At 30.2% G+C, this 25,540-nt stretch overlaps 1 long non-coding RNA gene across 3 annotated transcripts; it reads right to left on the bottom strand.

The window, feature by feature from the left end:
- Positions 1–4,053: 4,053 nt before the first annotated feature.
- Positions 4,054–23,356, bottom strand: LOC146994265 (uncharacterized). Of its 3 annotated transcripts, none has more exons than XR_015044114.1 (5): positions 23,137–23,356; positions 20,352–20,453; positions 14,742–14,873; positions 6,772–6,855; positions 4,054–4,452 (listed from the first exon to the last, which is right to left on the bottom strand). It is a non-coding gene; the product is annotated as an uncharacterized LOC146994265 (long non-coding RNA). The 3 variants fall into 3 exon arrangements; XR_015044116.1 differs by lacking the exon at positions 6,772–6,855 and adding an exon at positions 22,463–22,526 and having other exon boundaries at positions 23,137–23,350; XR_015044115.1 differs by lacking the exon at positions 6,772–6,855 and having other exon boundaries at positions 23,137–23,344.
- Between the last annotated feature and the right edge of the window lie 2,184 nt (positions 23,357–25,540).

Raw genomic sequence — 25,540 nt, 5'->3', positions numbered from 1 at the left:
AGTATTAAAATCTGTTTATTTATGCCCTCTTTACCTGTCTTTATATTTTCGAGAGATATTTTTTGAGCCAAGCTATATATATTACAGAAATTCAGCATCAATCAGTAATAGAATTTTTATTTTGTCTTAAGTTGATATTTAATCAATCTTAATGTTAAAACATGTTTTTTAATTCGTATTTAAAAAATTTTTTTTGTGATATTAGATGGAGGGGGGATCACCTAGCAGTTTACCATTCTGTTTTTAAACTACTACTCTGTTTTCTGCACACTTATTTTGTACAAAATCAAGAGAAAAATCACAAAATTTTTAAACATAGCATATTTGGAACTCATAAATTATTGCAACCATCTTAGTAGAAGTCGCCAAACTCTGGCAACCATCTGCATAATAATTCTCTTAGATAACCATTTACATGCAAGTTTCAATACCAAAATTCCTGATCACCTCTTTCTATTGTAAAAATTCACCAAGGTAGTTGTGCTAAGTAACCGCATATTTTTAGAATTCCCAGTAAAGTATTAAGTGTTGTCATACATTTTTCTTTTTTCTTTTTTTATTTTTTCAGTCTTTTCTCAGCTCCTCATATCAGTGTTCAGATTTCTTAGGTACGATGACTTAGTTTTTAACAAAAAGATTGAGAAACGTTGTGTTAATCTTTTGATTATTAACTTTTAAATTTATTTATTAAGCATTACTTTCTTTACACTTACCCCAAATAAAATTCAACAGCAAACCACAAAATATTTAAAAGCAGCACATATATTTGGAACTGCCAATAGAGTGTTAAGTGTTGCCATACACTTTTTTACATTCGCTATATTATTTCTTTAAAAATATTTACATGGCAACAAGATTTGGTGGCAACATCCTTTTACTTGAAAAGTGATACGGATACAAAAATGAGGATCAAGACTAGCAGCACCTCTGATGCCAAAAGAGTCGGTCTAATTTTTTCTTGCATTTATCATTTACTGGTAACATAAAAAATGTCACATACATGCATAAAAATTTAATAAACATCTTTGCATTCAGCTGTTTTTTTAGAGCATATTAACTTCATTGAAATGACTTTATTTAAGAAAATCATCTAAGTTTACGCCAAAAATTCAAAAACCATTCTCTAATTTATACTCAGTTTTTGTGTATTATAAGTCACAAAAGCCTAAAAAATATCCATGAATTTTCAGAATGTTAAATAATAAATCAAACAACAAGCTCTAACTGCTGCCTAGGCCACAACATCCAGCCTACGTTCTTATGTTTCAGAAGGCTGCACATCTTGGTGCAATTTCTCCTTATTCTGCCTTTGTCTAGGAAACAAACAAGGAAAGCGATTTGTGGGAGCCCTAGAAAGAACACTGCTTCTGCGTTAATTGGGGCCTGTAGAACAATAAAGGTAAAGGTAAAAGTATGGGGGACAGCTGCGATGTACCATAGGCCTACTGGTAATGCCTTCCCATACTAAATCTTTGAAAAAAAAGGGAGGTGTGAATTGGAAGTTTTATAAGAATTTGCATAGACTGAAGGTTTCCAAAAAGTCTACAGTTTGCCTATTATGGTACATCGTGCAATCCCACAGTACACCCCGCATCCAGTATTTATTAAAAATAAAGATGTAGGACATAAGTAGATTACAAAATAGTCGAAATACAATTTGAGATTCACAAGATAAATTGAACATCTGATTTGTTTCAACAAAAATAGGAGATAAACATAATTAATAAACAGATAAACATAATGAGATAATTATAATTAGTACCGGCAACACAATGTTAAAATGAATTGTAATAATAATGCTAAAGAGGTGGCTGTCCACGGGTTATTTCAGATAGACGAATGAATGAATAAGAAGAAATCAAGTAAAACTGTTCGTGAACTTCTATCGGTTAAAAAAATTGCTTTTGTTTTACAGGCTGTAAGAGCATCTCCCTGCATTCTGGCCGGATGCAGGCATGGATAATCTGATAAAAAACAGGTGAAACTAAAGGAGAGATTCATGGTGCATGATGAAGCATTTTTCAAAGGAACTCCAAATTGGCTTAAATTCACTTATAATAATGAATGATTTAGTTTATTGAAATATTTGTAATAGAATTCTGATGTAAAAGTTAGTATTTAATTAAATATTCTAAATTTCATGCTCTTTCACTTCATTTTGTAATTTTTTCACTTTTATACCGAGAAAAATCCAGAGTAGATAAGAAAAGCTTTTTTTTTTTTTTTTTTTTTTTTTTTTTAAGTACTTTTAAATGAGATGAAAAAATAACTAAAGAATGCGGTATCTGTGGGAATATCATATATGGAAGTAAAATAAAAATTAATACAAATATTAACCAATTTACTAACATTGCTTGAATCTTCATATAAAATCTGCAAATGTCTACAAGGAAACCACATCAAATGAAAAAAAAGTCAATAAAATGTAATAAGGGAAAGTACACTTCAAACCAAATAAACTTTAACAAGAAAAATTATTCCAAAAATAACCGGAAGTAGAGAAACAGCATATTTGTAACTTTGTAATTTTGTAACTAAACTAATTTTTGTAACTAACATTTTTGTAACAGCATTAATTTATTAAATTTCACATATTGTTCTGATATTTCTAAGCAGAGGCTCAAAATTAAAAACTAGAAGATGGTAATTTATCGAGAGATGTTTAAAAAAACCAGGAGACGTAGCAGCTATGTGATATTTTGGACAATTTCCACCATTAATAACTGACTGACATATGTAGATATTTTCTTTCTGTAAGGTTCGAGTTTCAGTGCAGTTAACCCTTCGTGGCGCACTATACCTTAAAGTCGGAATTTCAACAAAAAAAAAAAAAAGTTCCATTCAGTCTATTTAGGCTTAAAGGAGCGTACATGTAAAATTTTGTAAATATTGCACTTACCATTTGAATTTTGTGGGTGTTCCACGAGGAGGAACAGTGCACCGCCAGAGCTCTTAAAGTGCGACTGCACAAACATTGCAGCGAAACACGAAGCTTTTGTATAATAATGAAAAAGCAATGTATTATGGCTGTATACATGGTTTTTCTGGATATACACAATATTCTTGAATATATATGGATAAATATATATATATATACACCCAAGTCCTATATAAAAAATATTTACAAATTTTTCTATTTCTTAACTTCATGAAATTGTTCAAAGCATGTCACATCTTTTGATAGAAGCACAAATCAACTTTGCAGGTTTTGCACAAACTTGTTTTGTGATGACTCGAGCTGCTGAAAGGATGACTCGAGCTACTGATAAAAGTCCTGCCTGAACTCACAAAAATTTCAAGATGCCCATATTAGGATTTTCATAGCACAAACCAAATTTCACCCTCAATACTGCTTTGTTTGAATTCATTTCCCCCAAAATAACAGAAACAGAAAACATATACAACAGATGTTTTCTCCTCAGAACGGATGTTCTGATGCGCAATAGCATGAGATCGCTAAAGGTGCAGTGTCCCGCTGATGGAACACCCTGTTTTATTCGATGATTCTGTGCATGCTTTTTGTATGAAAAATTTTAAAAAATATATAGAACAAATAATATACAGCTATTAAAATTATACAGAAATTTTTTTCAAACAGTTTTTTCTTTTTGTATCACAAAAAATAGAGAAAATTACTTGAAAATAAGTGGATTTTAATAACACATCATAGGTGAAAATTCTAGGTCTCCTTGTGATATGCTGCCATCTACTATTTAAAAATAAAAGTTCAAAGTATATTATAAAGGCATTTTTATCCATTTACGGTTGAATTTAACGGTTTCAGAAGCATTTCAATTTGGGCGTTCCATTTAGTGGAATACTGAGCAACAAAGGGTTAAAGAAATTAGCAAAGAATGAAACTGCTGAAAGTACGTAATTTGCCTCTGATTTAGTTCCTAATGCAAAAGAATTTTGTGGTTTTCCTTAATGTAATACAAATGTAAGCTTGCTTGGATGAGAGAATTTTCCAACAAGTGCCTCTTTTAAGATCAGCAGCTTTTGCATGCTTTACAATAATCAACAAACATGAGTTAATTAAGAAAAATGTAAGAATGCAAGTACAAAATTTTTATTTAGCAAAAGGTATACCAACACAGTACAACAAATATAAAGCACAGAGCTAAAAGTTTAACTATTATTTGTAGCACACTTGATTTGGTGCATCACAATCTTCATTTTAATCTCCTCCAATATAAATAAAAGGGGAAAAATCTGCTTTCTTATATGAACTATACAAATGAAAAATTTATCTAAAAAATGCATCATTTTCCACACCACCTTTGAGGTATGATGCTAGGCACATTATCCCTTTTTGGGCGGGTTCTCCAGTTGACCTATTTCCCTTATATTTCATAACAGAATCATCTTGAACATAAAAAATCTTATCAGAAAAGATGAGAACACTCTCAAGCAGCTACGAAAGACGTATGTATTTATACGGAGTTTGTCGCCCTGAAAATAGAAATGAAAGATTATAAGGATGTGAATACATAATATACAAGTCTTTAATAACATATTTAAATGCAATAAAATATTTTTCATAATTTCAGTTTTAGTCATGCATGCCTTTACAAAGAAAATATATTTATTAATAATGTTGAAAGAGACACGATTTCTAGTAGAATATTAAGTTCTATTTTATTATAAATAAACTGAAATATTTATATATTTCAGTTTATTTAATATATATTTTATTATAAATAGACTGAAAGAAGTTTATTATAAATAGACTGAAAGAAGTTTTCAGCTTTAGACTTCCATGGAAATTCTGCAAGAAAGGAAAGTAAAAACTTCAAAACTGTGACAGGAGTTAATACAAATGTTATTATTTTCTTAAATGTGCAAGTGTTCCATGATATATTATCTAAAATCACTTTAATTAAAATGGTGATATAACACATAAATAAAAAATGCATGCTAATTATTTTGAAAAATGTTATGGATAATGTTTTCTTTATGACAATTTTCATAAATTTAAATTCATAACACTTTTATAAATAGCAATATTAGCATTAAAAATCTCATTCATGCATAACAGAAAATAATGAGGTGAATACACAGGTATATGTAAATAATAGACATGCATAAAAGTTTACAGGAATGAGGTAGATTTATAATGACATCACATTTTCTTAAAAGCCACTTTATTACTGAATAAATGTAGCAAAGTTTTACAATGCAACTGTGTGCAAAGAAAACAATTTTGATACCACAGCAAATTTTCTAAAATAACAAAGTTGATAAGCCAAGAAGTAATAGAAAGTAAGTGCATCAGAGAAAAAATTTTAATATCTATACATTGAATTATCACTTTTCATTGTTGATGAGAAAAAAAAAATTATTTCTCAAAATGAAATCAATCATTATTAATTGATCTAAAGTGTTTGTATTTCATTAACACTTGGTACACGTTCAAAGAATGCAAAATCTGCAGTGATGTAAAAACATCCTAAAATGATATTTTATTTCTTATTTCAAAATTAATTTCTAGTTTTTTTTTTTTTTTTTTTTTTATCTCTAGTAGAATGATGATTTCAATATGAATCATAGAATGAGAACTAGTATATATAATTCATAATATGAACTGTACTGCCATAATACTATAAATAGTAATTGTATATTTCTGCTTAATCTTAAAATTAACAAGAATTATTTCTTGTATTCATTCGCAACATTTATTCACTACATGATTCTAACATACACCACTTTTTCACATACATAGCTAAATCTAAACATTTCCTGCCTAAAATACTTCTATAAAAATTATTATTTTCTTGTTCACTGAAACACTGTTCATGTCCTTAAATGAGCAACTCTGCGTCTGGAATTCAGTCTGAAAGTTATTTTCAAAATATTCCATAGTTATATGTTTGATGTCATCATCAGCATGATCTCTTCCTATGAAATTAAGATTTCAGTTTAAAAAAAGATAACTGGAGCTAATTCTGAACATCACAAGAGCTGATTAAAATCCTTAAACTTACAATTCTGTTTTTGAGCTGCTGAATAAAGGTATCCACGACTTTTTCATCTGAAAATGTTCCTGAAGAATGCGCAAAAACAATTATTTTATGTAGATCCAATCTTGCTTCTATCTCCTTAATTTTTAATTTCTTGTCACTCAATATTTCAAATCTTTTCTTTAGAATAAAGACTCTAAAAGTTAAAATTTTAATTGAAGTGTACTAAAATTTTAACATTTTCGGAACAAACTAACACATGGGCTCATTCACTAAGCAATCAAAAAGAACATAAATGATTTCTCTAATGAAAATTAATTTACTTGTTTAGTATTGCAAACATGACTGGAAAAGGACTTTATCGCGAAAAATTTATTGTGAAAGCATATGACACTGTATTTTATTAATAGGTGGGTAATCAGAAATTGCATATAAATCAACAAAATAAAAAATCAAGAACTTAATTTCCTAGGGACAAGAACTTTAAGTATCCACTTTTTAACGATTTCCATTTTAAAAAATAAGAACATAAATAAACTTTCTGATAAATTACAGGAATATTGGTTTAAAAAACTGCATATTACCAATAAAATACAGATCTGCCACATAAATCACAATCGATATTCAATAAACAAAAGAATAAATATACAGCATGTATGCTAAAGTTAAATTTAACTGGATCTGTAAATTAAGAAATATGAAAAAATAAGGAAAGGAATGCTACTAGGAAAAAGTGTTCAAATTTTGTGTAAGAATATTTCCAATAAAAATTAAAGCTAAAAGGAAATTAAAATAATCATAAATTCTTTACCAGGTGTGGGAAATATATCATCCCTTTTTAAAATCTCCTGTAAACGAGGGAGCTTCTCTGCTTCAGGATTTATGTTCTCAACTTCTAAAAATTTAATGTATAAATATTTCTGCGAAATAACAATTTATTTTCTTTAAAATTACAATATCAGGGTTCGTACACATTTCCTTACATGAAAATTAAGGACTTTTAAGGACCATCAAAGAAAAAAATTAAGGACCTGTCAGGGAAAAAAAAAAAAAAAAAACGAATAGAATAAAGCAATTATCCATTTAAGAAAGTAACAGAAGTGTGTATTATGCACTATTAGTAAATTCAATTTAATACTTAACATAAAACAATTTTCAAAATTAAACTTAATACTTAACATAAAACAATTTTGAAAATTAAACTAACTCCCTACAAGTTATGAAGATAACATTAAATTAAGAACATAATTTCTTGAAAAATTTGCATAAGTGTATTTCACAGTAATAACAGCCACCGATATTTTAGAGATTTACATGATTATTATTTAACTTATTTGATATTTATTTAAACACAGTCAACTACTATTATAATTGCAATGTAAGAATATTTTGCAGATTAAAATAACAGATATGTAAACATACATTTCTTTGGTTTTTTGAAAGATACTAGAATAATAAACTATGCAATAAAAAATACAAAACATTTATGCTTTTTTAAAATCTGAAAATTTTTCAGATATTTTAACATCTAATTTATTTATGTCTATTTCCTTTTCTTTAACTATTCTTCTAAGTTCATATGTTTTCATAAACAAATCAATGTTCCTGCTCGTCTCGGCTTCATCTGCAAAAAGCATCTATCGAAGCTGCTGCTGATCTCATTTCTTTATTAATTTCGATATTAAGAATACCTCCAGAAAATTTTATGTAATCAAATACTGTGCGTTGAGAAATGTATGATGAGTCACTTAAATTTTCAATTTCAACTGCTTTATTTACAGAGAAGTCCCTTTCCACAAAGGCCTGTCCATGTGACAAGATAAGAATCATTTCCACTATTTTTCATACTTTAGAATAGTGGAAATCATGAAAATAAGAAGTGAGAAATGTGTCAAGAGAAAGATTTTGGAAATCAAAAGTAGAAAATTTATGTAAATTTCTCTTAACTACTTTGTCTAGAATCTCTCCAAACTGCAGCAGAATTTCACCACAATTATCTTGTAAAACATGTTTATTCCGCGTTAATACGGTTAGGACTATTTTCATTTTGTTCTGGGCTTTTTCTGGACTTTTAGCCATCAACTGTGGGTATACACAAGATGCATTTCGAATAAGAGAATAATTTATTGGACATTTAGCCATTAAGTGTTGTACCATTGTTAAGACACATTGTTGACCTTGTTTCAATGCAAAACTTGCAGCTTGTGAAATGTCCTTCTTGCGGCATTTATCATTCATTAACTACTCACCAATGAATCCCAAATAAACTTTACTTTTATCATTATAACAATTTGGATCATTAAAATTAAATTTATAAAGATTTTCTGCTTTAATTATTTTTGAATATTCTAGTTTCAAAATTTTAAAGTGCTAAAAGCAATCATTTACAAGTTTTAATATCTTCAGCAAAAAACGGAATAAGTGGTTTATCGCTTTGATAATATTCAAGGAAAGGCAATAATATTTTCGACAGAGAGAGAAAAAAATTTAATTTTATAAGAAATGTTTTATCCTTAGTTGCCTCCAAAATATTTGAGAAGGATTTCAATGAATTTTTTTAAACTGCCCCATTTCAACGTTTTTAACGTATAGTAGCAAGTCATCTCATATTTCAATGGCTCTTTCTACTGCTGGGACATTTTGAAACCATCGGTAAAAGCAGAATTTCACAGCAGAAAATTTTAATTAAAACATCATTTCTTTATCTATCAGATGATGGAGCAAAGATAAAAATTCTGCAATAATTTTTATTATTGGCTTTATTGTTTTATTTTTATTATGGTTTTATTGTTAAACAAAAATGCATGAATTTTTCTTACTCATTATATTTTAACACTTAAAAAATGTACTATATCGATAAAAAATTGAGACATCGTGAAATATTCTAGGCAAGCATTCCTGCACAGATTCCATTACATCGCTAAAATTGCCATAAGAATGCTATATTGGCAATACCATGAACACATTTTCTCCGTGTAGCAACCATTCCGCTTATCGGTCATTTTCTTTTAATTTATTAATCTTCCGTTTCTTTTATTTTTCCCTTATTTCAACACTGACTTTTTATTCAGGATTTAGCTTTCATTTTAATTTCTAGTTATAAATAGGTGAAATTAGCTTAATAACAAAAGATAATTTCAATCATTATCACAATGAAATTTTATATCGACCAACTATTTGGATAACTGATGCGATATTAAAATTCAATAACATTCTTCTGAAAGCAGTATTCCTTTTATAAAAATACTTAATAAAAATTCTAGTATACGGTGCAGCCTTGGTGCAATTTTGAAAATTATCACCAACACCAAAATGACTCGTTTAACTACTCATCGTATATGTCTCGTTTACTGCTCATCATAAAGTTGCCAAAAGTAGCCAAATCCCTTATGCAACGGATACCTTGTGCATAGGATTAAACTTTCTTTAAGAGTACTTAATTGTCTATTGAAGCTTCAAAACATATTTCCGAACTTCACATTTTTTCGGCTAGCGTTACCGAATTTGCACTTGGTGACCTAAAATTGAAATGAAGCCAATAGATTTCCCGCGAAATCGATAACAGACCCTCTGCAGAAATAAACTCATAATTCCGATATCCCATATATATATGTGCAAAAGAGAATAAACTCCATAGAAGGTGATCAAAAGTTAATTTATGGCTTAATTCAAACAAACACAGAAATTAAGGTAAGCATAACTGTGTAAAAACAAATTGAAATGATAAAACAAAACTTAATTTTCATGTGAATTTTCAGAGCTGACTCTCCCATTCTAGAAATTTCAATTTTTTTCAGACAAAGACCACATTTAGCTTTATAAGGATTGTCATCCATCAATATCCAGTCTTTGTAGTAAGGTTGATGAAGTCACAGTTTATTGAAAATGCACTTTCCAGGCATCTCATTCCTATTGGCGTCGAAGGGGTTGTGGCCTTCCAGGTTGGAATTGTTCTAATTTCGGCAAAGATTTTCAGAATTCCCCCCCTTTTTTTTCCTCGAGCACGTTCATCATTACTTTCGCCTCTTAAAGAACTTCCGGCTTCACGCTTTCATCACAATCTGCATAAATTTATGGATAACACCTGTTTCGAAAGATTGGGTGAATAGCCAATCAGACACCCGATACTTTCATCCTAGGGTAGCTAATTGTTTTTTTATCATTTGCAATGCAAATCCGCCAACAGATTGCTTAAGAGCCGTGTAATTTTAATTCCATATTCATGAGAAATCGCATTTCACACTTATAATGGCAATCATTAAAAATGATAAGAAATGTCAAATGAGCAAAATTAAGGACCGTTTATTCATTTTGACCAAAAATAAGGACTTTTAAGGACCAAAAATCATTTTTGAAAAATTTAAGGACCGTACGAACTCTGAATATCTATTTCCTTAAAATTACAATATGTATATTAAATTGTTTGATAAATTAATAAAAATGTTTCATTTTTATTACATTTCACAAACTTATTAAAAATGTTTCGATTATCAGTTAATCATTTGATATCATTCAGTTATTACATCTTTAAATTGAGGTGTTACGGTACTTTCCCGTTTCGCCGGCGCAAAACTCGCCAAGCAGACTTTGTTGGCGACAACATACAGTATGCACATAAAAAATTTTAACAAATGTTACTTCTAAGAATTTATTATTTTAAAGGTATAAACATTTTAATATGGTTTAAAATTTTGTAAAAAGCCAATAAATAAAGGCAATAAATTCGTAAAAAACATTAATTTAAGAATTTACTATGCTATCATGGTTCTACATCCTGATTCACCGGTTCGTATCACGTGACCACAAGTGATCTCATCTCATGTAAGCTACTTTACAAATATATAATTCTCTCAGTAATTATCTACATTAATTTCAAGTTAAATCTTAATTTGGAATACAAGTTTAAATGCAAGAATTATTTCAATTCGTACGAATAGCTTACTCGGTGCTCTACTTCCCTAGTGCATTCTCATTAGAATTGATGAATTTAACCCTTAATTTTGCCTTTTCTATATTTTCGCCTTCGGGCGAGCGGTGTGATTACATCCTAATTGACTTAATTACCGCTAATGGTCTTAGGGCATAAAGTTTAATTTTCTTTGTAACTATTTTATGTAATTGTTTGCCAGTATTGAAAGAAACAATCAATCTGGTAAGAAATGGCTGCGACTTGTTTTGAAAATGAGGCGTTAAAGGTTACCAGCGAAGATATTCCGTTTGGCATCAGTTCTACCATTAGTGGCGACTTTATCGTTTGCGCCGGCAAAACGGAAAAGTACCGGTGTAATTATTTACCGTAACCATAAATTACAATTACAGGAAAAGTATTAAATTTGAAAATATACATTTATTTCACTTGCAAATTTATAATAAATTTCAGGTAAACACTTACAAAATATTTCTAAATATGCAAATTAAAATTCAGATTTAAACAGTCAATTTCAATCAAGATTTAAACAGTCAACATATATCTTGGATTTGATCTAATCTTAACCATCTGCATACAGTTTACCAATGAGGGAAGTTTTCACTATGAAACTTGCTACATAAGCAAGTACACATAGACACAGATATTACTCTAAATTTATTCTACCTTACTACCTGTGAGGCTTAATTTTAAAAATATAAAACGCAAGGTTACCAGTTGCCCGAATATGGCTGTGAACACAAACTTAGCTTTAAAACTTTTTGTAAGTACACTACCTAACCAAGTTTTAATATAGGCAATTCGCAGGTATCTAATAATAACAATTCAGAATCTGAACCTACCACCAATCAAGTTTACCTTTAGGCTTTAGTCGTATGCAAGGTAGAAGCAAGTGATAAACCAGATGGCAGGCAGTCCATGTTAATTCAAACACTCATACAGTTACAAAATGTTTCTCTAACCTTACACCAAACAGCTTGCCCCATTCAAGTCTGCTAATTTTTAGAATGAGTGAGCATCGTGACAAAATGAGGATATAGTTAAGATGCAAATTCAAATCAACTTAATTAGCAAACTCAAACAAAATACCACTTTTTTTAAACAAACACAATTGTCTCAAATATTCCTTTGAAAATTAGCTAGAACAATATATTATAATAATTGAAATAAGAATTGTACAATAATGCAAAATTCTTTATAAGCCTCCAAAATTATTAATAAGCAACACAGCTGATCTGCTAAGCTTTCACAGGGGGTGCAGAAAGCAGATATTTATCACAAGCAAATATTGAGCAGAAAGCTTCAAGCAAAGCTATTTAAATTTAAAAAATATTTATATATAATATTATCTCCCAATAGCATTTTTAAAGTAAATTGAATTTTAATCATGAAATATAGAAACGTAGTTTTCTTAATGAAAATTAAATAAACTAAGTAATTATCGTCATTGGTCGACTTCTGAAGAGGAACAAACCAACTCACGTTCAATTAACAATTAATAAATGCAAAGGTGTTTTGTCATTCACTCAAGTAAGAAGAATGATGCCAAACTGTCAATACGAGTTTAAGTCAATCTTGTGATTTGCATTCTAATTCAGAGAAGTGACATTAAAGAATTCATAATGAATGTAGCACTTCCGTTAATTTTATGAACTTTTCAGAAATCTTGAGATGTTATTTTCAAATTGAGTAATGGCAATAAAATTTCTCTGCTAGATTAAGTAGTATTAAAATTATTTTTGAAATTACTCATTATTTATGATCTCAAACTTATAAAAATAAAATACAAAAAAAGTTAGACTCCATATGTTTCTCGAGATTGATAGATTAAATCACGAATATTATTATGCTGACTATTGGGAAATGCTTCGATCGATTTAAACTCTTTAAAATGAAGACTTTATTTAGTTTCTTACAGAATTCATGTTTTAGAAAACAAAGGTTGCACTGGCTTCTAATGCTAGCAAATTTAGCTCTGCAGTGAGATAGTCAGCAGTGGAAGTGGGCGTTGGTGAGAAAAAATGCCATTCTTCGGCAAGTTTTACCCATCTCCATATTTAAGTCTAGTCAGAATCATTTGAGTATTATAATGCTGTCATCTGGCATGTCACAAATATGTATGTAATAGACAGTGGGATCATACACATTTTTCTTCGGGATGGCCTTGTAGTTATGATATTTCAGAATGGATACAGTAGCTAATATTCTGGAACCACTAGCCAGCCACCTCATGTAAATCTTTCTACATGGATTATACATACCATTCTCTTGGATAATAATAAAAAAATAATAATAAAATAAAATGACACCTGCTTCTCTATTATAACCTCAATCCAGATACATAGCAATTACTCAACCACTGAAATTTGGCCCAATTCTTTCTTGGTATGATTGTGCTCTTCATCATTAATGCACCTTTCACACTTTTAATATCTTATGTTTCACTGTCATATTCAGTATTGGAACAGATCACTTTCATATAGGCAAATAATTTTCAACTTTTCATCTAAGTCAATTGCAGTTTTTTAGAAGTATTTTGTATTTCATTTCAAATCCATTTCAAGAGTAAATTAACAACAAATACAAATGCTAAAAAGCAAGTAATTAAAGTAAGCTCTCAGATATTCTTTGAATGCAAGAAGAAAGAAAAATTGTTTAATTTCGGGGATCCTTATTTCTCAACAACTGGTCTCAGTTTGAATATATGGCTTTTGTGTTTTCACAAAACTGCTAATTTATGTAAGTTGAATGTTGTGCAAGTTGGGGGAGATTACAGTGATTAATGTATGCTCTTGATTGTTGTCTCTTATATTTATTCATAATATTACATGCTTTCAGTAAACAGTCAGGTTGCATTTTAATATTGAGTTTGTGGCTACTTGCAATATGCAATAAGCATTAACATGAAAGAAACTACATGTGCATTTGTTTACATATTTTCTTTGTTTGTTTTACTTTTATCATGCTATCGAAACTACATTTTGGAATTCCGCAGTAATGCAAATATTACTGCACTTTTAGTTTAAAAATTACCGGTGAAAATGTGTTGTTTTGTATTCTAGTATGATTCATTTCAACTTTGGAACTTGTTTTTAATTTAAAGTGTGTGATTTTATTTCTGTATATTTTAACATTTTAGGTAAAAATTAAAAGTACTTAATATTTAAACTGTATGTTCATTAAATAAAAATTACATAGTATATGAAATGGCATAATTCATGATAAAATGTTTAATAGAACAAGTTGATTTAAGTATCTTAGGTACAAGACATATAGTAATTTAACATCAGATTTGAAGTACAAACTTATTACTTAATATCCTAACTGTTAATGACATCAGAAACTAAGCAACATGGTTTCAATAAGATCCTGCTTTTAATCCTTTTACAGTATTTTATAGCAATAACTTTGTTTAATTTAGAATAATTAATTTGAATGCAATTATTATACAACTGCATAAAACAGGCTACATTGTCTTGATTGTTGTAATTGATTGTTTGAAATTTTATTTATAATTTTTCTAAAATTAAAATGCTTTCTATTGCCTTACAAACTTTTATTCCAATATTCAGGATTTTAAAATTAGATTGATACATTCAATACATACACATTTAACTCATGACAATAATTTGCCATCTTAAAATAATGACAAGGTCTCATGCAACATGGTTATTATACTTCAGCACATGCATATTAAAAGTGAATAAACATAATGCAAAAATTCTATTAAACAGGTCATCTACTCTAAATTTTAGTTTTCCAGTGTTACTGTGCATACTGTATAAAAACCTGTACTTTTAAAGAAAAATATTGCAGTTTTATGCATGCCCATTAAAAATACGAAGAAAGCTCACTTTCACCAAGATCTGTTTTGCTACAGCTATCAGGTAAATCAGTCTTCATGTGAAGGGAATAATTCATCCCATTAAGAGTTGTAGCCTTAGTTTCTTCTTTAGGATCTGACAACTTTTCCTCAGGTGACTTTACTGAAAAATAGATTAAGTATATCATACATAGACTGCTGAATCTTTATATAATAACCCTCAAAGAACTAAAAATGATCAAGGAAAAATGTAGATATACATATAACTAAAATAATACTCAAAAGATAGTTTAAATGTCATATTTCATGTTTTATAACAAAACAATTTTAATGAAAAGACAAGATTATTTCCAGCTTTTACCACCAACAGGAAGTGAAATTCACAATCAGGTTTTGGAGGGGGGGGGGGTTAAACAATCCTACAAGAAGATGAAACAAACTTGTTTCTATGGTGTTACGAAAATATATTTTTTTAGTTCAAGTGAAACTAATGACAAATAACGCAATAATAAACAAAAAATACCAGATCTCACCATATCTGGGACTGAGTTATGATTGGGTTTTTAACTTTTTTGAGTTATGACTGAGTTACATCTGGGCCTTTGAGTTATGAAAACTGAGAAATCAAGGAGTTATGCGGCCTCTGACTGAATTTAGCAATAATGTACAGAGTTTACAATAGAATGCAGTATCACAATTAAAATTTTATTTCTATGAAGTAACAATAATGTGTTTAATGCTGTAGCATAACCAAGATGTAATGTAGTATTATACGGTACTGTCTCCCTCCTTCTAGTATGGTTTTGTAGTGTAATGGTAGCACATTTGGTGCATATTCGAGAAGTCCAAGTTTGAGTCCCACTGAAGGCATAGCATATTTTTCACGCCTCTTGCTTCACAATAACCTAATACTTCTACAGTATATGCAGCATTAAACTTTCTTTAGATCCGAATATAAGAATTTTGTTTGGTAAAATTCAAGACTGAAAGCAGATAGAGCAATCAGAGCTTAAACAATCATGGATTATCAGAACTGTATTATAATAATTTTATTTGTTTTAAATTTATCAAATGTAACAGATGTGTTTATCTTGAAACCTAACTCGGCAAACGAAAATCAAGAATTCAAAACATTTTGAATTTTTCTCTTGCAAATCTCATTCATGATCAACATTTAATTATTTTTGCTATTGCACAGCTCATAAATATATAGACCATTAGCATATACAGTCAAAAGTCGTTAATTCGGACACCCATAATCCGGACCTCAAAGCTACAAACTTTCTGTGCATGCGTCGGTTTGACGCATGCGTGTAAGACCTTTACGGCTGCGAATATGCGTGTGCGCATGCGCAAAATACGTTTAGGAATGCGCGTTTAATGTATAACGGACGGTATAAGCTAAGCTAAAATTATCTAATTCAGTTAATGTTGCAGATTGCGTTGTTCCTTATCTTTGAATTGGATTCGGCTTATTATTTTTTGCAGATTGTTAGAGCAATTTTATAATAGTAAGCTTGAACTTTCGATTATGTCAAAAAGAATTTCTGATATATATTTACTGATATGTAAAGGATCTAAAAAGCGAAAGTATGTTTCGAAGTCCATTAAGCAAAAAGTGGAATTGCTGCAAAAAATGGATAAAGGCAAATCCTTTGTTTATCTAAACTTTAAACTTTGTTTATCTTTAACGCCGCTGCGCGCAATGAATGATCTGTCAGCACTATCCTTATCTTCAGGGCAGATGTTTTTATTTTATTTGGCTTATAATTCCTTACTAAATGTAGTATTTCATCTCGATGTATTGCATCTTTGATATGATTTAAATCGAATTCCTCGTCATTATAATTCGCTTCCGATAGCGAAGAAAGTGACAGAGGCTATCGAAAATGAAAAAATTTCGATTGACAAATTAGTTGGTATTCTCGACACAGCAATTATAGGACTTGAACAGTGGAACTTTGTAACTGAACAAGAAATTATGTCTGATTATAGAATTAAAGAGAATATATCATCACATAAAAAACGAAGCAACTTAAACAACTTACGTTGAAAGAAATGTTTAATAAAGTAAACAAATAAATATTAAGCTTTTTTGTAAATTTTGATACCCTTTATATCATAATTGTTCTTTATTTCATAAATTATGGTTTCATATTTTTAATTTTATAATTTCTGCATGCCATCTTACCACTATCCTTATAAACTATCCTCTATAAACTGATGATCTATAATCCGGAAAAATCGATAATCTGGAATCGCCAAAGTCCCGACGAGTCTGGATTAACGACTTTTGACAGTACTGAGAAAAGGCTTTGAAGCACAATTTTACAAAATATCCAGTATGAATAATACCTAAGATTGCACAATAAACAGAACAGCTCTACTTAATGATACTTCATCATAAAAGTACTTAAACCTTGTTGCACTGTTCACAAAGACAGAAATCTCTGTCAGAAAATTTGCACACACCTTTATGAAGATAAATTTATGATTTGAGAAAACTAACCTTTTACTGAACCAGAATTATGCAAGACTTACTTCTCTATTTTGATTTTCTAATTCAGCAAGGAAGAAACAAATTCATAGCACTTTTATGAAAACCAATGAATTTGCATAAAAGTGTTCAAACTTTTATGAAAAGCCTTGTACTGTCATGAGTAGATGCTTGCGCCTTCATAAACTGTAATGGCTTTAAAGGGTGCTTTGACACAATAATGTTTATTTTTTTTTCTATTTTTTTATTATTTTCTATTCTAAGATAATGGTGGCTGATAAAATATTTGAAGTTTTTTTTTTTTTTTTTTTTTTTTGAACCCCTTACCACAATTTTGTTTTATTTTTTATTTTTAAGGGACAAGATTTCAAAGAATTGATTTTTAAGGTACTCAGATGTTAAATACAATCTCAAATTCACAGGTATTTGTCTCAAAGGTAACTTTTATTTGTAAATAAACTTATAATTAAAACTTGGAATACACGGAATTATTCCTAAAATACTGCGGGATGATTTAATGGAAAGGAGATGGTTCAATCAATCATTGATGAAAACAGTTTTTAAATTTCCATCTTAGGATGAAGAAATCTCAACTAATTATAATGAAGCATTTCACTGATTTTAAACCATTTTAAATCTAATAGGGCTTAAACCATTTTCAGATGAATTTGTATACATTCATGATAGCAATTATATCAAAAGTATAATGCAACACAATAATACAGTGAAAACTCTGTAATAAGAGTTTTAAATGTATTATTGTGTTGCATTACATGTTTTAATTTTAGCTGTAACTATTTTTCTATTAAATTTTATGTTTTAATTTTAACTCACTAAAATCAACTACAAGAGGTGTAGTTAGCACTTATATAAAAGTGTGCTAAAATTAGGAAACCAACATTCAATACCAGTATTAGTTTATCCTTCAAGAAATATTTGCTGTCTTTAGAAGTGGTCTACAAAAGTTTATTACTGTGTACTAATTTACTATATATTCTTTATAGACTTTACTGTTTATTAGCATAATCCTTTTTATTATAATACTTAACATACTTAATAATAATTAAAACTTTTATGCAAAATTACTAAACTGAAAATTTGTATCTGTAAGGAAATTCAAACTTTGCACTAATTTTTTTAGTTCTCGGCAAAGGAGAGTTTAGATTAGTTATCTGAATACTACAAATCCAGGGGCGTAGCTAGAGGGGAGCAAAAAGGGGCATCTGTCCCCGGCCGCAGAATCCAAGGGGCGCCAAACTGATGTTACGGCATTTTAGAATTAAATGTTTCCCATCCTTAGCAAGCAGTAGGGGGCACGAAATCTTCAGTTGTCCCTGGATGCTGAAAACCCTAGCTACGACTCTGTACAAATCTCACAAGAGTTATCTAGGGGAAGAGATGCCTTTGTGCAGAAGCATACAGAGAAAGGGAGCGGAATGTCCACATCTCTGAACAGGGAGGGGGACTGAAGAACAGTTACATTTTTAAGAACATGTACCTATACACAGGAATATGTAAAAAGGACAAAACTAAAAAGGTGGTCTGTACTGAAAACATTAAAATTTACTGTGGAGGTAAATTTTCAAGGATCATATTGGGCATTAAAGACATTTTTGACATTGTATGTTTCAGCTGCTTCTTTCAAGAGAAGCTTTAAGTTGATTAAAGCCTATGTTCGATGTAAGATTTAATGATTTGCCATGCAAATGCAAGACTTAATTTTTCCTCTTTGCACTAAAAACATTGATTTTGATGAAGCTATAAAAATATTTTAAGAATTCAAAGCTCGCAAAAAGTAGTTTTAGCTTTTTATGGAAAGAACAATTAAAAATAATCTTTAATCAAAAATGGCAGAATAATACTATTTTTTAAATATATGTTTGTTTACTAGATGTAAGTTCTCGTTTTCTCTAGTCTTACGATTTTTTGTTTTCCAGATCATTTTAATTATTTAATTTCAATTAAGTACATACTAATTGTATATTTCTGTTGACATTTTGTATGGTGATCATTTCAATAAAGAGGATTTCCTGTTCTGGGCCCGGATAGCTGTAAGTCTGCCTGCCTGGGATTGATCCCGGATTGAATTCCCACTATTCAGCTGTCTTAACCCACTCGGATATTCTACAGATGTCAAGTTCAGCTACATTTCTTTTTTAATTAAACACATCTGTTTTCGGCTTTTATATTTGAATTTGAGATTTAGATAGGTATTTGAAGAAAAATAAGGTAAGATATTCATATGCTGTTCTGTTATCAGGACCGGGTCCAGAAATTTATGTATGAATAGATGTGTTCACTGTATGCGTGTATATGTGCATGTACCACCCTATATTACTTTAGGCTTTCTATCTGTGTGTGCACATATACATCTATGCAAATACATACACATGTCTATATTGAAGTACATATATATACACACTTCTGAATCCGGTCTTGATAACAGAAAAGTACCAATATTTACATAATTTTTAATAATAAACTCTCATATATTAGCAAAAAACTTTTAAAGAAATTACAAGTTATGCTTTAAAAAACACATGCCTTCATATAAACTCTTAAGATGCAAATCACATTGAAATGAAATGCAAAAATTTACTGATTATATATGATTTTTTAAAATGTGTCCAAATTTATAAGGCATTCAGTCTTTATATGAAGGTACAAGTCTACTAATTTTATTCATATCCGATCATAGCAAAATTTAAAAATGATTGATACATTCAGTTGGATACTTGTACATAACCTAAATTTGTGCACATAGCAGCAAAGATACTCTTGTACTAAGAAACACTCGCACCACTCTCAACAAGTCTAAGCTGTTATCTGTTTCAGTCTGAAGCGGTCATAAAGTGGATCGACAGAAATCAAAACATCAATGCGATGAAAGCTCAAAATTGCAGTACTTTTTAAATGCAACATTCACTTAAATCCCAAGACGATATGAAAGACTCCTACTTTCCTCTCCTAAATAATTCAATTTAAATAATGGGCATTTTTCAAATAAAGATCATATACAGAAAGGATTTATCTTCCTTTTAATATTAAAAATAAGACGAAAATATTTTGTTAATAAGTACTAATATACAGGGTACCTATATTGAAGATAAATATAGAAACGAACAAGTAAAATTATTAACTTACCTTTAGTTCCCAGCCTAGTTTTTGGTGAAAGTAAGCGCAATAAGGATTTTTGCAACCACCAGGTTTGCTTTCAAAAAAACACTGAATCTCGGACTTCTTTACCTATAAAAGTATTTTGTGATATTGTTATCAAGAAATTCATGTATCAGTACATGAATAGAAAGTCATATTTAATTCACGATTAATTAATTATAAACAACCTAATTTAAATCTTGAGACCGTGAATTCATGTTCAGTTTATTTCATACAATTTTGTGAATTTTTACTAGGAACAGTTAAAAATCACAAAAAAACTAATATATAAAATGGTAATCAGCAGGCAATTACACAATACATTTCTTAAAGCACAGCAAATTGAAAATCAGTAAGCAGAAGGTCATTCGATATATCACTCGTAAGCAATAGTATAGCTCGTAATAGTTTGAATCTGATTTATAACTTAACATTGTTTGAAATAAAAAAAAAAAAAAAAGCAAAACACATAGTAAAATAAAAATTTTAAAACTAAGGGAAAACATGAAAATATGACGTTCTACTGCTGTTCTATCATGAACTGTGTTACCAATTGAAAATGTGAGAGTATTAGTAAATAGCTAAAAAATGTTCACTAGGTATTGTTTTGTAATAAATATGTTCCTTAAAGCAGAGGAACGAGAAATAAATCAAACAGCATTTAAACCTTGAATTTAAACATTCTTTCAAATTTAATTTACAATCAAACAAAAAGACGAGGGAAGGTGTCAAAAAACTTCACAATCACAACAGATCTGGTCTTTTTCAGTTATTTGGCTTACTAGCGGCCGAGCGGTAAAATATTGATCGGTCTCAGGTTAAAACTTTGTGAATGGGCTGGCTGCATGGTTTTTCCGAAGTGTAAGAAAAATTATTTTTAGTATGTCTCCAAGTGCTTTCAATTATGCTTGTGTGACACTCTGCTTCAAAATTCTTAAAATGAATTGAATGCTTAACTTTTATGTGATCCAATTCTTCAAGTGAAATTATATCATATACCTTCCGGCAATCATTATAAATTAAACTATCTGGTTCTATCCATTCTTCAATGACATTGAATAATGTTTCTCTAAGTGCTATTAAATACTGCAAACAGAAAACGTTTTTCGAGTCCTCTCTCCGCCGTGCCAAAATCCCACTGACCCTCCACTCAATGTCCTCTATTACAGTGCTCTGCAACCTTTTCTCACCTGCGGCACACAAAAAATCTTTCTGGAATTTCGTGGCACACCAAAGAGTTCCGAGTTATCAAGGAAGTGCCGAAAAAATTCAAATGCTGACACACTTACAATCACACACACAATAACACAACAGTGAAATATATAAAAACATTTAAAATAGACATTATTAAAGAAAAAAAATTGTCATTGTGTATTAAATACATTATAAAAAATTGCAAAATGTCAAATACATGTATTTGATTGCGGCACACCTATATCCTACTCATGGCACATCGGTTCCGGAGCACTGCTCTATTACACTTTCTTTTATCAAACTTGGATTCATCAATTTCGACAATCTTACCACCTGTTTTCTCAGGCATCAGCTCAACGTGATTAAGAATCATTTCATCAATGAACTGAGGCCAGTCAGCAAGAGTAGGTGAGGAAAAGTTAAAATCGTCAGCGATATCGCACTTACACGTGTCCCTATTTCAAACATTAATTAAAATACCTCTTCCAGCTTACGCTTACTACACAAAAACCAAGACCTTTACCTATAAGACTTTTCACACCCTCAAACCTTCCCCTTCTTAACTTTCCTGTAAAACCATCCCAAATGGTTTTCTTAGGAACAAGCTTTAACCCCTTCACCCTTTAGGAAAATTAAATTCTCTTTAACTAACCCAGCTATCCTCAAAAAATCAAGTATAATATATACATTCTATATGCATGAAAATTAAGAATCTAAATAATTTTCGCTAAAGGAATTGACGAAAAACCTTTACTGTAATTTCATCAAAATCACCATCTTCATTTGGACAAAGAGATTCATTTTTTCAAATAGATAGAATAATATATATATAATTGTTTAAAATATTCTTTCAGTAGCAAACAATTAAATAATTACTATGACATGAGCAGCATAAAATCCCTTACTTTCTTGTAAGAAGAATCGTAATAGGAATAGCGACCGTCAGCTTTTCTTTTTCTCTCCCTCTCTCTATGGTTGATATCATAAAGAAGAAACGAATATGCGTTAATGAACGTATAATAAAACTGAAATAACAAAAAATAAGAAAATGAAAATTATTATTAAAGTTTAAGGTAGGATGATTTGTTTTGGTTTTTGGTATTGCGGCAAACCCTCGCGGGTTATCTGCCTAAGGGAAGGGGTGCCTTTTTGGAGGACTTTCTAAGGGAAAGTGGCTCATATACACGTTACACATGGGCAAACCATGTAGGCGCCCATGCAGCCAGCTTGTTTGCGGGATTCGAGCATCGGACCGAACTCGGAGTGTCCAGCGACTCGGCCGCTAGTGGGCCTAAGGTAGGATGAAATAAATAATGGTGTCTAAGAAATAAGGTTTGGTTTGTTTGATTATGGCAAAGTACGTGATGGCTATTTGCCTAAAGTTATACAAATAAGAAACAAATACGATTAGGCAGAAAATCATACGCAATATATCTTTTGCTGTACAATACATGCACATAATTGTTGTACAATACATAATTATATAATAACTTTACCGTATAACAAACCTCTGAACTTAACAATTACGCTTAAAAATGGAAGGCATACTGAAAAAATAGCAACGATAGTAAAAACTTACTTGAAGTACAAAACGTAAAAAATTACCGAGCTTAAACGAGCGATCCCACGCGCACTGCACAGAGAAAAAAGTGAGGTTACAGAACGGAAATTACGTATTCCAGCGTATACAATAGAGTTTTAAGGAGAGATTGAAGTGAAAAATGGCGGGACATATTCCAACACACATGTAGTGAGCGAATACTGTTACGCAAGGTTCTGACAGACAGACAAAGTAGACAGATGTTTTGTTTTGCACCCGCTAAGTCTTTCTGCCCCGATGGGCGAAAAACAAGCATAGGTGCGAAGGAAAGGTATATAGAAAGAGGGGCAATTTCGTGTTTGAGGAAAGTAAAAAGGAACTTCGTACATTTTTTACGAGTTCAAAAGGCCAGAAAGAAAAGATGGGACAAAATAAAATTTAAAATAAATGGCCCACAAATAATAGAGGAGGAAAAAAAAGGGCCTATAGAAAGAAAAGGAAAAGAAGTAGAAAATATCCTAAAATACGATTGTGTCCATAAGTGTAGTTAAGGAGTTCATCTGCAAAGATTAGTGTCTTTAAGAAGCAAACTTTAGCTAAGTTAAAGAAAAAAAAAAAAAAAAAAGAATGAATTCCTACATGGTAATGTGTATGCCCTTATCTTGAGACCTAACTAGAAAAGACATATATCATCACAGAGATGTACATAATATTTTAAATAAAGTAACATTAAATATTACCGTTTCCAAAAAATTCATGTATATTTCAGAAAAACAGTAATTGACAAAATTATAAATCCATCATACACAGTGTGAGAGCATTTCAGCAAAAATAAATTATACAGTTTATTTTTCTTAAATATTAGTTAAATATAAAATTAATTTATTAATTTAACCGTTGAAATTTATTATAGTACAAGTTTAACAAATTCCGTCACTGTATTTTTATTTGCTCATAATTCTAAGTTTGAGACCTGAAAAAAAAAAAAAAAAAAGTCGGGGATCTTTGTTACTAAAATCACAATCTATACTCATCGATGATCAAGAGATCCCCATTTTTCCCTCACAAGAAATTCCAAAGCACGAAAAGGGCGGCCTCCGAAGGGTGTGAGTTGCTGATAAGAACGGACTACTGATAAGGAATGTGGCGTCTCTAGGAATAGTTACGAAGAAAAGAACCACATGACCTGCTACTATTACCAACTATTGTATAATGCTAGAATCTTATGAAAAATAATAAATAAAAAAATTTAATGACACTCTAGTGATAGAGAAACAGATATTTTATAGAGAACAGAATGTTACTTATCTGAATATTCCGTGTCAGAGCCTCTTTTGGATTTCTCGTGTTCATAGTGAACAGCTAACAAAACACCTGAAGTTTCGAAGAAGCGAAGTTTCCTTTTTCAATTTGATGAATGAGACATTGCATAGGAAAGGTGCATTTAACTATTTTAGAGAGTTCAAAACATTTTTGAAACACTTATTTAAAATACTTCGGAGCTATGTTCAGACACTGCCTCCAGCTCCAAAATGCACGCCGTTTCGTTGTTTTTTCTTACGCAAGGTTCTTGAATATACTAAAGGTTAGGGCAGGTACGGAAAAAGCATGCCTATGCAAGGTTCTTGAATATACTAAAGGTTAGGGCAGGAACGGAAAAAGCATGCCATTGGTTGCTGGTAGTGACGTCACTCGAGTGACAAGCACAGCCGACTGTATCATGGCCTTGAAGTGAAATCAGTTTCGGAAGGTCACGTGATCGAAATAGTCGATCTCTTTCTCTTTACCATAATCCTGGTGTTAAAGTTTACCGAAAATAATAGTTTGTCTTAAAATAAATATAAATTAATAAACGTGAGTAGGTCGTATGATTTACATTAAATTTTTCATACTGCAATATTTTTAAAGGCGGTAAAAATGTATATCTTCAATAATTTTTAAAACAATTTGTACTTCGTTTACGTAACTAAAAATATCATTGAGAATCACCACATGCGAACTTTATTTATGTAATTTTGATAAAAATGAAATCCATTTATGTAATCTGAATCAAATTTATTGTCAAAATAATATAAAATCCACAAAAGGGGGAATTCAATAGATTTATGAATGTAAATTTTAGATTTTCATACTAGTAAAATAAATATTAAGGAAAGAATTATTTTGTAAAACTCCATGCCGCTACCATCGCATCAGCTATATAAATTTTTAGAAGACAAATACCCATAGTCATCTCTCTTCACTCCATTCACTAATAAAATCTGCATATCTCAATTTTATCAAAACAGGCAAATGAATTAAAATTCCTTAAATGCTAGAAAATTTGAATATAAAGATGAACTTACATGCATGTTGTACTATAAATAAAACTTTCAAGATAATATCAAAGAACTAAATGCTAATTGCATTCATAAAAAAGGACAGCCATCTATTTGTACTAGTT

This window comes from Stegodyphus dumicola, chromosome 11 (genome assembly GCF_044657685.1).
Source record: "Stegodyphus dumicola isolate Sdum_Otavi_A_Nest chromosome 11, ASM4465768v1".
NCBI classification, from domain to species: Eukaryota; Metazoa; Arthropoda; class Arachnida; order Araneae; family Eresidae; genus Stegodyphus; species Stegodyphus dumicola.
The sequence above is the reverse complement of the archived record's forward strand: the minus strand, read 5'-3'. Positions and strand labels throughout refer to the sequence as shown.